The sequence below is a fragment of the Sabethes cyaneus genome, chromosome 1 (assembly GCF_943734655.1).
Source record: "Sabethes cyaneus chromosome 1, idSabCyanKW18_F2, whole genome shotgun sequence".
In the NCBI taxonomy this organism is placed as follows: domain Eukaryota; kingdom Metazoa; phylum Arthropoda; class Insecta; order Diptera; family Culicidae; genus Sabethes; species Sabethes cyaneus.
The window spans coordinates 20,073,116-20,090,075 of NC_071353.1; the positions used below are offsets into that span (position 1 = coordinate 20,073,116).

Below are 16,960 nucleotides of genomic sequence, written 5' to 3' on the forward strand. Positions count from 1 at the left end.
ATAGAAAAAAATACCATCGCAATCAAACGGTTTCCATTGAGAAAACAAAAACTCGAAGAGTTTCGACGGCTTCTCTTTGGCTGACTTGAATTGAGCATTCACTGACTAGCTGGCTTGCAAAGCGCATTAATGGGCGACAGTTGCTGCCAGCAGCGGCATTTCTTGTAGTGTTGTTGAATGCTGAAGGTCTCCGGCACTCGACATGCTTTCAGTCCGTTCGTTTATCCTTTTTCCATCGTCTGGTCTAATGTACCTATGTATGCATGCGCAGAGTACACGGTACACAGAGTGTCGTCACGTCCAGCTGCTACTGTGTGAACCATTCACACGGTTCGATCGCAAAAGTGACCAACTCGCCAACAACTAAATTAAACCGACATGGGACAACACCGTAAAATTCTACCAGCCGAAATTACGTTGAGACCACCGGTTTTTTTTCTGACCAATCAACCCCCCGGCCGAGTGGAGCAGAATAATTGGCCGGTTTTATCCCGACCCCTACTACACCGAGTTCGGGGGGCGATATTGCCAAGAGAACGAACACCGCAGAACGCTTTTGCCAGTGCGCAAGTTGCTTCGTTGGGTCCACCGCAGCCGAAGTGCGTTGTTTTTGTTGCGAGCGAGGGGGCACCTGATGCAGCCGCAACCGTCGCCGTCAATGTTGTCGTCGTCACCGTCGTCGTCGTCGTCGTTGTTGTCTGTCTCCAGCTCCACCGCGGCACTCGCGCGGCACACCAACCAGCGAAGCCAAAGCCAATTTCCACCACCCCGAAAAGTTTCGTTTGCCCGATTCAGCGGGCGGTTCAGTTTCAGTCGGACACTCAGCGCTAGAGGTTGTCCATCTGGTTGCCGAGGTTTGCTTGTTGTGTTCTTTCGTATTCGCCCCCACTTCGGTACGGTGGGCTTTGGGTGGTCGCTTCCGAAAGGTTGGTTTACTGGTTGGTTAGCACGGTTTCGCAATCGCGGCCAAGGTCCTTGACGCCGTCAGGCCGAGTAGTGTTCGGGGTTGGCAGTAGTGCTGGATCGACTTGTGGTGATGATATTCCGGGAAGATCGGTGATGGTGAATATTGTACGGATTTTCGCTCGGTAGCGGGACCTACTAGCGCAAAGTGATTGTTGATATTTTGTGAAACTGATGACACATAGTGAGGTAAAAAACCAACTGCATGAAAGAAGGAGAAGAAGAAAATGGAAAGTGAAGCTTTTTCGGGTGAAGATTTTCCGAAACTCGGCTCCATCGGATTAGCTTTCCAACTCGGTGCAGCTGAAACGTTAACGGTGAAATTATATAACAAAACTAATTAAATTGTGAATGGAAAGCAATAAATTAAAGCAAAAAAATCGCCACTGTGGACGATATGCGTGAATAGAGCTGGAGCGTGCGTTCGAACAGCATGGAAAAACGGACGACGCTAGAAGCGCAGGAAAAACAACTGGCCAGCACCCGACGCAGAAAGAAATTCTTCAGCTGTTCCAACGAAACGAGTTTTGCTTTTCCCAATCTGCAGCTTTTGCAAAAAAAAAAAATAACACCAATCTAACCATTAAATCCACATATATAAGTTCAGTAATGTACAACCGATCGGTGCGCAAAATAGTAGATGCGGTGTGGAAAACAAGTTTTTCGTGTCCGTGGCTGATGGAGGGGTATCGACGGCAATAGTAGGCCATGTTGCACAAAGCTGTTTGCTGGTGATGGCATGGTGGCCTAATCGCTACCGAAGCTGCTGCCTTCGGGTAGGTGGCGTTCGGGCCGTTTTGATTGCTGCATCGCACAAACTGCGTGTGTGCGTGTGCGTGTGTTTTTTGTTGTTGTGAGGAAAAACGGTTCTAAGAATGCCGGATTGGACCGGGAAATTCTCTCGTTGCGTGGGATGATGGTACATATAGTAATTCCCTGCGGGAATTCATCAGGAATGTTTCTAATTGAAGCTACCTACTAGTTGTTCAATCTACACTGCAACTGCTGGCGCTGATAGTAAATAGAGGCAAGGACGTATCACAGAAGTCGCGTACGCCCTCTAGTGTCACAACCAGTTTGACCAGTATGGCAGTTGGTGATTGATATCCGATTGCGATGCACATATATGAGTCCGTGTGTTTTGCTGCTGTTATACATATGTACTGAAAGCGTTCATGTAATGAGCCGTTAACCTTCAATTGGTTTTTCGTGGTAAATAATTAATTGCTGCGAGCGGTGGCTCGGCATCGTCCGATCGATTGCTGGCTCGGCTGGTTTCTGACACAAGGAAATCAATCAAGTCGGATGAGTTTTCGATTTTTACCTGTGGCTTTGTGAGTGGCAATCGCATACCAAACCTGGGTACGAATCCGAGTGTTTGCGGTTGAGTTTAGTTGATGGAAATTGACGAAATAGTATCACCGATTTTTTTTTTGTTCATCTAAACTTGGCCGGAGGTCTAAACTTGTACGGAGGACAACCCTTTACCGAACGGAACTTCCCGTTTCCCACAGAGGGTCACTGCAGCCATGTCCTTAAGCAGCTGTCCAGAACAAACCGGTTTCGGTGAAGAAACTCTCAAGAATTTCGCGTTTAAAAGTGGATATCTTTCGAGTGGGCAACTCCAAACTAATTTGAAGATCGGTATTTAGAGCTGCTTTCAAGATGCTTGAATTCTATTTTTAAGCACTTAGCGTCATCCACGTTAGACTGAAGTGAATTCAATTCTTGTTATTTTCTTAACATCTTTGTCGATGAACATTTCAAAATAAAAATAAGCGATGGACGTGTGTGAGTTTCCTAAAGTGAGTTGAAGATATGTTATTTAAAAAAAATCTTTTATTTGGTCGTCCCGATAGGTCTAAACTCTAAAATTCTTTGCGACATTACGACAACCTACACCAATTTGATGTCTCTGCTCGGGAAGTGCTCCAGAAAAAGTCACAAAACCCCCTAGTCCTAACAGGTCGAAGGTTTTTCACGTACGACGATTAATCCTAGGCCAATTTGTTATCTCTGCAGGTGAAGTGCGCTACAGCTGTAGATCGAATTGGTAAAATACCTTTCACGTGAAGAAATGGTTGGTAATAAAAACAATCCTTAACCGTTATGTGTGCAACAGGGTACCCGGGTACCTTTTCAGTTTTAAAATAGTTATAACTCATTCAATTTAAAACATACGTCATTGAAATTTTGCGACATCGTAAAACTCGTTGATCTTAAGTAATTGAGGTTTTTTTGGTGCATATCCATAAAGGGGATTAGCAATGAGAGGCACTTGAATTTTTTTATTACGTAGGAGGGCGACAAGGGTACCCGGGTACCCATGATTTGCTATGTTCATAACTTTGGCTATCTTAAACCGATTTGGATGAAACCAGTGGCATTTGATTCGTACATTTATCTAGTTTTGATTAGATAAAGCATTTGGCCATCAAATGACATGTAGTTCCCGGGAATCGGTAATTCCGGAGCAACGTCCGGTAAAACGTGGGAAGCCGCTTGTTTTGAAAGAATATCAGCTTTCAGCAAAGCTATTAGCTTTGAACTTGACATTGTGGACCCTTTTTTCATCTTATTATATAAATTGGTGACTTAAGATCGCATTGGCCATTCCAGAATTGGATTCCTGTAGGGTTACAAATGGCCAGTTGGGTGCCTAATCCAATATTAGAATTGGTTTAGCGGATCTTTTAGATGTTTTGAGCTGATATGGCCAGTTTAGTACTGATTAAAAATTTCGGAACTGGTTCCAAATGTATAACGGATGGTTCTACGTTTTGAACTGTTCTGATAATGCTAAGCATTATCTCGAATCCTGCGGTATCATCTGTGACCCCGTAGAAACTACGGTGTAAAAAATATGTAAAAAATATCACCTACCGAACTAATTCCAAGAACTTTGATACCCATATTGCTAGGTTTTACCTTCAATCCTAGACTGACCACCCATGACCCCACAGGAACCTACTCCGGAATGGCCAACCTGATTCATCTCATTATATGAAATAGTTCATTGTATGAATTTTTAGAGTTCTTATATCCGCATGACTGATTTTCCTGCAATACAATCAGTTTTCTACCTCACAGCGGACACTCTGTCAGAATTCCGGATTTTCGGACCCCGTATATCTTTTAATGGCCAAATGGCCAAATAATTCAAAACTAGATAAATTAACGAATCAAATGACACCTATTTCATCAAAATCGGTTTAAAATTGTTGATGTTATAACACTATCAATTTTGGGTACCCGGGTACCCTTGTCGCCCTGCTAAAGGTGTTTTTTTTGTCGCACACATAACGGTTAATTTCCGTAAGGTAACAGGACAGCAGCACTTTTGTTCTTAATTTTGTTAAATCGTTTCCAAATGCACATTTCTGTCAGGTTTGGTTGAAATACCGTATGGTCGCCATCTAGCGCTCATTTAAAAACGATTCTAGCTTAGTTTGTCCATAGCAAATCTAAATAGAGGTCCATCAAACCACAATTTGTGTCATAAGATACATAAAACAATTGTGTTTACAAAAAAAATTTACTTGGTTTCTAAATATTTCATAATGGTGACTTTCTAAAAAAACTAATGCAATCTCATGACCCCTTTTACCGCTCATTTGAAATATGATGATCCATTCACCACCCGTATGGGTGCCATTTACCGCTCATATTTTTTACTGTTACCAAATAAATAAATCCCGCGTTTTGACTCTTGTTTTGGGTTTGGCATTTCTAGCAGAATAGAACGCTAATATAAATACTGATGACTTAGTTCACGTTATTTAGTAGACTAGTTTCTGAATAACCAAACCCACAAGTTCGCTTGAGCTAATAATTAATTTAGTCATTTGCACTCGGTCTTAATAGAGACGCGATCAAAATGTCGTTTTTCGCTCCTCACTATAAAGATTATTTATTTTGGATATGAGCTTTAGGAATATAGTGGAAATTTATTTTTAATTCGTATCATTAAACATACAAAATTATTGTTTGTCAATAGTTTTTACAATAATGAACCATTTTAAAAAGATATAAGCATTTTTTGTTTGAAATTAGCGGTAAATGGAGCTGAGCGGTGAATGGCGACCTTATGGTATGCATGCTATGATCACAGACTAACAGACGTAACACTTCGAACAAATTTACTAACAAAACATCGTTTCAATGACCCCTAAAACTTGGAAAAAACACTAGCATCACCTGGTGCAGTCTTCGCGCTGCTCAGAGTAGCTCGCTATAAATTTTAGCAATGCTATAAATTTACTTATATATTATCTGACAACAGCGCCAGCGCAAGCGAGCGGCGTTCTCGCGCAGCGACTGTTGTTTGAGTCTTGGCTCAAGAGAACATTTGAAACGATCGTTTTTATTGGCGAGGGAATGAGGCTTCAGTGTTACGTCTGTTAGTCTGTGCTATGACCTTTAGGAGCGATGATTCGAAAAGCATCAACTGAAGGCTGCTTCCCTGATACTACTGGGCTGTAAACAGCGAGTTGGGAAGACGTAAATACCCAGTGATTGACGTCTTTTCTCCTTCGCCGGGTTTACGAAAAAACGTTTAGTTTTGACGTAGCACTACGTCTTACGGCAAGGCTTGGGATAGGGTGTCATTCCTAAAAATCGAAAAATGCGACCGTCACGAAAAAATTAAAGGTTTTGAGCACTAATAGCTTAGCGGTTTTGCGATCGATTTTTAATACTTTTGCGCCAATCGATCGGAAAAATCAATTTTTAAGTGAGCATCATAGAAAAATTGGAAATAATGAAGCATCGTCCACCTGAAAATCCTTGCTCGTGATTGGTTGGACAAGACGCCATCATAGCACAGTGGTTTGGATGCTCGAAATCGTGAACTTTTAAATAATTTTAATTTTTTATAACTCTTTTATTAATATAGTATATTTGGGAGAATTTTTTGTATATCAATAAACGCAACGGTTTTAGTTTGGAACTCAACAGGTGGCGCTGCAAAATCGACCTTTTTTGTTTTATGATATAAAGCTATGGTTGCTTCAGAAAAGCTATAGATAATCTTAATGAAAAAAATCTCAGCCATTTTTCTAAGCATTACAGTTTTTGAGATAGCAGGCGTCATTTTTGAAGGACCCCTAAAAATTAATTTTATCAGTATATTTTTAAAACTATACAATTTAGACAATAATAATATTCTACAGATATGTGAATATCATAAAAATGCATCATTTTGCAGAAGACCGCGAACCTGCATCTTCAACTCAGACTGAGTTATAGACAGTTTTAGTGTAAAAAATGGCACATTTTGTACTCGTATAGCCCGAAAAGGTGCAAAATGTAGCAACTGAAAATTGCGTTGAGACATGTCTCTTTTAGTATCTTCTTGGAACAATTTGTATTTTAAAACGAACATTAATCATCTTAGCGATAGTGCACATATGTTAAGGACACATAAACAACTAAGATTTCGATTTTACGCACTCTTCCGATTATTTTAACACTAATTTTGTAATGATCCGATCACGGGAAGTGGCCGAAAAACGATCATTCACATAAGCATTCCAGTACGACGTGGAAGAACTTCGACGGAATAAAACGCCGCTCCTGTAAAAACACGAATATCGAACTTTATGTACCTTTTTCTCGCAAAATACTCAACGTTTTGGAACAAACTTTTTTTTGTTTTGTTTCTAGAAGTTCGAAAAAGACTTTTGAGCTTTGTACTTTGTAAAAGAAAAGAAAGAAAAAAAGATAGTTGAAAAATAAAATAATAAAACAAGATAATACCGCGATTGAACCTAGACCATTTTGCTGTCTTTGCTTGGGAAGCACGCCAGTAATAGTGACTAAGCCACCTTCTTCCAATAAAATTGTTCACGAACGCGATTAAACCTGGTCCAATTTGATGTTTGTTTTAGGGAAGTGTGCCAAAAAAATAACAAAAATCCCTTGTTCCAACTGATCGCAAATTCCTTACGATGAGACGATCTGTAGTGTTCGGTTATAATATAATTCTGTATGGATGCGTATGTTTGCCCTTTCATTGGAAGTGTAGTGAAAAGATGTGCTGTTGATAAAATGAGATCAAATTGGTAAAATCCCTTCAACGTGGGGGAACGTTTGGTAATGAAAACAATCCTTAATTTCTGTAAGGTAACAGGAAAGCAATAGTTTGTGTTCTTGATCTTTTGTTAAATTCTTTCCAATGCACATAGAAATAACGCTGAAATCTATTGAGAATTAAACGTATATAATGGGGTCAACCCCGGCGTAGTGGTCAGCAATCATGCCTCTCACGCCGAGGACCCGGGTTCAAATCCCAACCCCGCAGAAGTCACGAATGACATAAGCTGTTAAAGTGACTATAATCTAACAAAAATAAAACGTATATAATGTTACTATTTTGGTAATTGTTAAATATAACGCATGTTGCATGTATACATGAAGAATCGCATTATTATATGTATGGATACATGCTACTATCACTAGAAAAAGAGTTACGTAGTCCTACGTCGCATATGCGGTCGTGTCTTGTATACAACCCCTCTGATTTTTTGCTTTATTGAAAGACAGAAGGAGAAGATGGTTCGTTTATGTCAAATATACTATATTAACAATATAGTTCACTTCGCAAAATCTCATATATATCCGAAAAGACGTAAAAGTAACACCCTCTTGCGGACAAAAAGGTGACTAAAAGCTTTTTGTAACAAAAATTTTTAAGCGTGCAACCAATGCATAAGTAAAAGGTACGGTAGTTGAATATGCTATCTCTAATCCTATGACGTTATTCGTCTAGATTGTATCCCGCATTTTGCGCCTTACTGGACACCGCAGTCTAAAAGTGCGACTGGCACAAAAAGTGCGACAATGCGAATGCTGTGAGTAAGAAAGAGAAAGACTGACAACTGCAATGTTGCTGTTGTGTTGTGCAATGTTGTGTCATATACATTGGCATTAGAGAAAATAATCTGGATTAATCCAGCTACAGCTGCAAAGCACAATAACATTAAATATAAAAATTAATTCTAGGTAGAATAAACAAAAGGGCGAATGTCGCAAATGTAAACAAAACGGATGAGAGTTATTTTTTGCTGGACCAGCATAGGAAAATCGGTTTGTTTACGGTTGCGTCATTCGCGCTTTTGTTAATTCTATCTTTAATTGTGAATAGTAGAAACTATCCAGCTTTTTACGAACCATAATGTCGGACGTGTACGTAATATTTGAACAACATTTTTGACATTTCAGTAGCGAGCAGGAATAAACTAAAAACAATTAATTTATAATTGTCATAACTTTACATTCATGCTCTGTTGTATTAACCCTTGACGTTTGTTATCAGGATTGAAAAAATCGGATTCATGAAAATGTAGGGAACAAATCAGACTACTTTTGCTGATTGACGGTTTGCGACAAAACTTTACCCACGTATCCGTTTGCCTAAAGATATAATGAAATAGGAACATAACTGGAAATCGAAAAATTCCAGAAATAGTTTACCTTTTGATAGAATTAATTCGGAAAAAGGAAACGCTGGAGGGACCTTCTTTTAAACTGGAACATCCAGAAACTGCACAGTATATGCGACCCATTTTACAAATTTAGCACTTGAACAATAATAAAACTAACCGGATTAGTTTGTTATACGAAAAATTGACAAAAGTCTTGGTTTTAGCGATCCAACCAAATGTTTAAATTGTAGCAACGTTTTTATTTTAAACCGTCTAGTAAATTTTCACTTAATACGCGGCTACGAAAATAAGGTGCTGCCACCAGTAAATGTTTGGTCTTCAAAACAAGCAAGGTCAGGAAATCATTAAAGAGTGTGAGGAACAGAAAGATGTTTGACAATAATTCTTCATTTACACTCACGTATCTCAATAGAGTTAACAAAAGGGCGAATGCCGCAGGTGTAAACAAAACGCGTGAGTTATTTTTTGCTGAACTAGCCTAGCAAAATCAACTCTCAAATGGTTTTTTACCACCCCATCGACATCTCTATATCGAACTGCAGTAAACGTCAGCGACAGCATGTCCTGGGCTCAAAATTTGACAGCGGGCCCAAATCAGACTGCTGGCAGTTGAGTGAAACGCAGTGCTGACATGCTATCTCATTTTCGCACACAGGAGATGTTGGCCGCGAAAACATGGTTGCCTGCCAATGGAGTGTTTTTTACGCTTGCGGCATTCGCCCTTTTGTTGATTCTATCTTCATATGCGCAATTCCATGAGTTTAAAAGGGATGATGGAGAATTGAATTGAATTGAAGATAGAACCAGCAAACCAGAGAATGTGACAAACGTGAACAAACCGAGCGAGAGCTGATTTTCTTATACTGGTCCAGCAGAAAATAACTCATTCGTTTGGTTTACATTTGAGACATTCGCCCTTTTGTTAATTCTATCTAGAAATGGCTAAACTCCATACTGAAAGGTGAGTTGTTTCCGATAGACGTGCGTACTTTGGTAATCTTTTATGCCGCAATGGCGCTAGTAGTCGTGTCTTCAGGATTATAGAGGAGTGAACTATATTGTTAATATAGTATATTTGTTTATGTGCTCTTAATAGTCACAAATTTCTTCTAGGTTTTAGGATCACACTTGGGTTGGGTACTTTTTTTGTGTTAACTTTTTCAACTAGTAACGCGAATATTGTTCGTTAATTAACATTAATTAGCTCTGTGTTATTTATTGAAGCGCTGGAAGCTTCGCAGATATATATCACTATTTCAAGACTAGTCAATGAAACTGCGTAGCGGCTATAGCTTGATTTAAAACTTGACCGACAATGTATTAAAACAGAGCTTGTATTAAATCTATCAAAATTACAGTCAGTCCGCAATCCTGACTCACACACAATTATGGGTCATTTTAACTTTTACTGCCGCTGAATGCACGAATGTTATAATGATTAATTGACAAATTTGTTACAGCTTAGTAGTACTAAAGATTTGATCAATTATTAGTTGATATTTAAACGAAAAATAAGCAGCTAAACCTAAAATGACCCACAACCCATGATTGTGGACATACAGTCAGATGTAATAATTGGAAAACCACACGTCTTGAGACACGAACCCGGATTAGATGCAGGGCGAATTGTGTTCGATCATTTAAAGTATCTAAAGAGTGGAATTCATAGATTTTTGTAGATATATCGAATTATAATGATTCGATTTAATAATGTTCATATTTGAAATCTTTATATGTAATCTAGAGAAAGGTTCTTAGTATCAACTTTAAGTGGAGGGACTTCAGGTAGATGTATACATTCGTAGTCCTACGATAGACCTTTCTATTTTCTACGGTAAGAAATGGGCGATATATTAAGCTGTGATATGCAATTTCAATGTCCCATTTCAAAGCCTATTTCTAGTCTGATTTAATTTCAATGTCACCAACGGTTTCAAATGAAATATCATATCAAAGATCCAATTTCATGTCCAATTACATGTCTAATTTTAAATCAAATTTCAAGTGCAATTTAAGTCCGATATCATTTCGAATTTAATGTCCCATTTTAAGTCCGATTCCGAATGTAATTTAGTTCCAATCTCATCAACGATTTCAGATCAAATTGCAGATGTTTCAATTTTAATTGCAAGCGAAATTTCAAATCCCATTGAAGTCTAATTTCAATGTTCCATTTTAAAGTCAATTTATAGTCTAGTTCATTTTCAATTTCACCACCGATTTTAAGTGCAATTTCAAGTCCCATTGAAGTCCAATTCTAAGTACAATTCAGGGTCTAATTTATTTCCTATTTCACTTCCGATCTCAAGTTTAATTTAAGGCTAATTTAAACTCAATAAAATGTTCCATGTTGAGTCCAATTTCATGTCCAATATAATTCCTCTTTTGAAGTCTAATATCGAGTCTAATTTAAAGTGGAATTTCAAATTAATTTGAAGTTCAAACGAGATCCACTTTCAAGTCACTTTCAAATTTCACGGGTGAGCCTAGATTGGAGCACTTCCCATCTTCTCTATAAAAATTAATGTAAAACAGTATTAATAACGGAGCTCCGAACTTTGAAAAACTCCGAGTGCTTGCGGGTTCTCTTCTAGTAGTGTCCTAGTTTCATTCCTGTAGAGTACAACCAGTCTAATTAGCGTATTGTAACGTGCACTTAGTATTTCGATCACCGCTCATTTTGCAACACCTTCACAAGCAATATTATGATAAGCCTAGTAAGCTTACCCAGCAAAACCGTTTTCGTCCAGAGTTTCTATAGCTCTTGTCGATTTACGCTATCATATGCGGCTTTGAAAAAAATGAACAATTGATGCATGGTGATTCGGAATTCGCGGCACTTCTGGAGGATCTACCGTAGGGTGAAAGTTTGCTCCATTATAGACCGACCCTCCATGAAACCGGCCAGATTACTTCCCACAAATCTATTTGCTTTTGGCAAAGATGAAAGATACCTTTGGATAGTACTTTGTAGGCGGCATTCAGGATAGTGATCGCTCGGTAGTTCTCACAGTCTAGCTTATTATTTTTCTTGTAGATAGGGCAAATAACTCCGTCTTTCCATCCAGTAACCCTTCCGTATCGTAAATCTTGACAATCAATTGATGCAGACAGCTGGCCGACTTATCCAGGCCCATTTTGGTAAGTTCCGCTCCAATACTATCCTTTCCCACTGCTTTGTTGTTCTTCAGCCGCTGGATGGTTTCCTTAACTTCCTTTATCGATGGGGGTGACACATCTTCGTTGCTTGCTACACCAATGTAGTCACTTCCTCCGCTAGAATGGTCTTCCACCTGCACACCATTCAGGTGTTCATCGTAGTGCTGCTTCCTCCTTTCGACCGCCGCATAGGCGGCAGTCAAGATACCTCCATCTTTATCTCTGCACATTTCGGCCCGCGGCACAAAGCCTTTGCGAGATTCGTTGAGTCTTTGATAGAACTTCTGTGTGTCGTGTAAGCAGCACAGCTGCTTGAGTTCTTCGCATTCCTTCTCTTCTTGGTGGCGCTTCTTCCCCTGGAAGAGACGGGTTTGCTGTCTCCGCTTCTGTTTGTATCGCTCCACGTTCTGCCCAAGTAGCACACTATAGCTCCATTTAGTCATGAATTCAGTTACCACAACAACTTTGTAACGACCATGCTAGTAGGGTGACGAGTAGCTCTACGCAGCATTTGTACCCGCGCTGCGTTCTTCGCATCCATTATCTGCTGGAACTTCTCGCCAAACCATTCGTTATGTCGATTCGGCGCCACAGGGTGTGATGACGATTTTCACGGCATTCCAACAATCCTCAAGAGGGTCTTCATTCAGCTCACCCTTTTCCGGCAACGGGGTTTCGGGAGATAACGCGTAGCTTTCGGCGACTTCCGCTTGCTTCTGTCGCGTTAGTTTATACCGTGGCGGGCGTCGGTTGCGTATGTTGTTTTACAACAGATAGTTTTTGACGTATCTTTACCATCACTAGGTAGTAGTCCGAATCAATGTTGGCGCCCCGATAGGTACTGACGTCGATAATGTCTGAAAAATGCCGATCATCTATCAGGACGCGGTCGATTTGAGATTCTGTCTGGTTGGGTGATCTTCAGGTGTACCGGTGGTGGAGGTAATGCTGGAAAAAAGTACTACGTATGGTCATATTTTTGGAGGCGGCGTCAACAAGTCAACAAGTCTTAGGCCGTTTTCGTTCGTTTGCGAGCGTGCGCTGAACCGTCTACTGACCGGTGCAAATTCCTCCCTCGGACCAACCGGAGCATTACAGTCCCCGATCCTGATGATGATTTTAACATCATGTCTTGGGCAGCGATTGTATTTGCGCACCAACTCCTTCAATTCAAACCGAAGATTTCTTTTTTAACAAGTCTGGCAGCTCTGTTAGTCAAGTCTATTTCGATATACACGTCAAACTACACGTCGATATACACGTCACTGATGGCAGCACCTTTGTTGGTTTATCATGTATAGTGTTACTAAGTTCATCGTCGCTTTTATTGGTGATTGTGCGATTACAGAAAACCTTCAGCCCAGATTGCATTCGAAGAATAGATGCAACCATAGAAGCAACCATAGATGGTAGAGTAAGATGCGAAGATGAACTCTACGTATTCAAACGCACTGTCAAAATGTGTATCCAAACGAGCATGCCGTCATTATATTCTACACTCTTAAATGAGTTTACACTGAAACGAGAACCATGGTATCTCGTATCATTTTTCTGAAAACGTTTGCTTTTTAAAAGTACCAAGAAAAAGCTATTCAAATTTACCATGACTCTGGTATAAGAAACATGTTCTCAGACAATTTTACCACCTTACACCATTATTGTCTAGTAATTTTGACTACGATTCTGCTATTTTTGTTATGCATCGGGGTAACGCCGTAAGTAACGCATAATAATTTTGACTAGAACAATGCTTAAGCTAAACAGAAATCTTTTCTGCCAAAATTTACTGGAGTGTCATTTTAATTTTACACTCTAATATGGTAATGGTTACTATGGTTCTTGTTTCAATGTGCCTGCAAGTTGGTAGGATTTAGCTAAAACTTGGTTAAAATTACTCAAAATGCCCTTAATGTACACTTTGAGTTGAAAATTTAACCAGTTTTGGCTACTTGCTACCAATAATTGAGTTATTATCTGTGACAAATAACGCACTTTTAAGCTCCTACTGTCAGTTTTTTGGTTGAAAAACCAGAATCTAAGTTTGTACACTTTTTGGGAAGTGAGACTTCTGATTCCAATGGCATCTTCAAGTTGAGAATTGAAGGAAAGTATTGCGAATCCTAAATCAATCTTCGATAATTCAAGCAACCAAAGTTTGAACCATTCACCCGAATGAACTTCCCACAATTTTAGTAAAACACTGCAAGAAAACTCGTTGTCCCGATCAACACATTTCTTAAAACCAGAAAAGTCTGAACAGCACGGAACGGAAGAGAGTCCTTCAGATCTTCGCGCAGATTTCGATATCGGCTTACACAGCTCATCCTCCGGTCGCGCAAATAAATCAATGAATCAGCAAATACGGATAATAACGACGCAAAAACGCGACCGCTGCTGCTGCTGCTGCTGCCGTCGCCCCACCGCTGACCCGATTCAAGTGGCTCGTTGGTGAGAATTTACCATGCTATTTCTCCCCACCAGATCCAGCTATCCCAACTCGCAAATAATTTGTTGAATTGTTCGCACGGTTGCCATCCTACTGACAGTCAATCGAACCAACATAACTGAAAATGATTGAAGTTAATTGTAAACTGAATTTCGTGAATCAATGAACCTTTTGTAAAATTAGTCTGCCCAGCAGTGAAGCACTTCTGGCAACCCTGCGGGTACGCTTAAACCGCATTCTTTTGCGCGGTGAGTAGCTGTTTCTGACTTTTTCGCACTCCCGAGCAGCAGCGGTTAGCCGAAGCGTCTCACCCCTCGTACGTAGCAATTAAGCAACCATAAATAGATTGGCGTACAACTGTGGATGAAGTATTATGCAAAAAAATTAAACACCTCAAGAGCTTTGCGGCCATCAGATCGCACTTACAAGCACACACACACACAGGTACGGTTCTACGATCATGAACCGTGTGCGAGGTATCTGCATGCAAGCAAAAAACAACAACTCGTTCGTGAAGTGTTTTTTGTTATTTATAAACAATTCTAGTCGAGTCTCGGTCTCGAACAGCTGAGCTTTACCCGGGAAGGGGGAGAAGTTCTGTCGGTTGAAGTGCTGTCAACACTCAACGACGGATGACTTCTGCGACTTTTGCTGTCTCGAATGGCCGCTACCGAATGAGGTACCCTACCTCGATTTTTATTTTGTCTTTCCTCTGTGCCAATAGCTTCGGGGTGTTATTTAACCCATCTAAAAACACTAAACCAACCGAAACGGAAATTTAATTTTCAATTGGAATTCATACAAAGCAAATTCGCCCCAGCAGCGAAAAAAAAAACACACCGAAGGAAGCAAGAAAGTTCGGTCCGAAAAACTTACGCACACCGAACCGGGGAACTTTTACCGTTGTGCTTGAGCTTTGTTGAACAAAATGCAGTCTATACTTTCAATTTCTGTAGGTACCCTGCTAGCCAATTGCTTGGCCAACCGGCAAAACGACACAGCCACGTGCTCGGGTGAAGAAAAATTAATGCCACCTCAGAGGCAAGGTCTGCCGTATGTATGTGCCGCTGCCCCAGAAGTTAATTACAGTTTGTATGTAATATGGATAGGTTAGTCTTTTGATACCGACGGTACTTAAATATTAATCAGAAATTGAATTTTATATCAAAGGTTTGTTCGGAATATGTTTACCCATTCCCATTTCACTTTCTGAAGATACTATATGAAAGTGAAAGCCATTTTAGGTTAAACAGTAATCAAAAGGAATTTAACATTAATCCTTTTGGTTTCATTCATCAAAAAAAAAAATAGTAAATTTTTTTTAGATTTGAAGAGAAATTGGCAGCACTGCTGCTTATTATCTTTCGGATCTTGATCGAGACTCGAACATACGACGACTGACTTATTAGACCAGTGTCGTACTGCGAGGTCAACTTACAGGCTATTTACGCTAACACAAGCAAATGAAAATGAGAAAATTTGACGAATCTCATACTAATGCCGCCAATTCTTGAAGGCATCCTGGAACACGACGATTACAAAAATTCATTCCTTTTTCTTGTAAACGGTCAGACCAACTACGCAGAATGTATTGCAGAGAGAAGGAACCGTATATGATACCAAAAGCCATTCAACTCCTTGAAATCAAGAGGATGGAAGAAAACGTGGACCGCCCGTACCAAACGCTTCCTATATTACAATATTGTCAATCGTTAGGAGTATCTTTGCTAGTTAACGACAAGGTCGTCAGAGTACATTTATGACAGTCAGTATGGCACCAAATATCACCCTTCTCTTCCCTTCTTCAGTGTACCAACATGCTCCCATAGACTCGGGAAGCCATCACAAAAAATAAAATTAGTTCAACTAACCTGCTAGCCGTAATAAGATCTTGCAACTCGAAGCACTAAACATTGCATTCTATAGGTTCTATTACTTTCTAGGGCATAAATTACACTAAATACAGATTTCTGCCCAATTAAAATTCATCACTGTATTTTCACTTTTTCGCCGTCGATTTTTCATAATTTTTTTTCGGCCGTTCCATTTGTTACATCACCCGCGAAACTTAACTTGAGGCACAGAAAACTTTAATTTACCACCCGAATGGTTATTTAGTAAGATATTAAAATGACTTTGTCCAAACTGTTCACTTGAATTGATAGGAAAAACTTCACTTCGTTTCGTTTGCAATTCCGAATACGCGACCGTCGTTGTACGTTGCCAAGGTAACGGGCGTTTATAGGGAGTGATGCCAACGTAAACATTTGAGCATGAAATTGATCATATATTTAAGCTATTAAATTATGGGTCGTAGAGTGTCGATAATATACTTATAAAGTTCGCTGATAATAAAATTCAATAAAATTCATGCTGGACTCTGACGACCTTCACCTTAAAGTTGAGTAATACTCTGAAGCCTAGGGGTTAAACTATTCGCATTTAGTCCACAAGCCAGGCTGCAATATTTAGACCAAGTATATAGCGCCTTATTTTGCTCTTTGAAAATGGAAGTCTTCAATATTGAGTGAAAATTGATATATTTTAACGTAAAATTTGAGACTTTCAAAGTATTTCAGGAATTGGGACAAAATGGTTTGTCCTAAATGACAGTTAACTGTCAAATAATGGATCTACTCTTGTTTTTTTCGAGTTTTAAGCTTAATTCTTGTTCTTTTCCCTCCCAGCCTCACAGTTGGCTCCGAGGTATGACGCTGGCCTAATAAGCCAGTCGTCGTATGTTCGAATTTCGACTGGGAGAAGCGTTTAGAGTCCCTGCAATTGTCCTGCACTCTAACAGCTGGTTGCGAAGTCTGTCGTATAAAAACAGAAGGTCAAGTTTCGATAACGGAATGTAGCACCTAGGCTTTGCTTTGCTTGTTCTTCTCTAAACTTAATCATCTTTAACGAATAATACTCCTCACTGCGTCTTGTTTTGATTTGCTCG

The 16,960-nt window shown here is 39.7% G+C and overlaps 1 protein-coding gene across 2 annotated transcripts in view; it reads left to right on the top strand.

Moving 5' to 3' along the window:
* Window positions 1-836: 836 nt before the first annotated feature.
* Window positions 837-16,960, top strand: part of LOC128732781 (ABC transporter G family member 23) — a 77,875-nt gene continuing 61,751 nt past the window's right edge. For both annotated transcript variants that reach the window (XM_053826155.1, XM_053826156.1), the window contains exon 1: window positions 837-926. The gene's annotated coding sequence lies outside the window, so the exon portion shown is untranslated. The remainder of the gene's footprint in view (window positions 927-16,960) is intronic.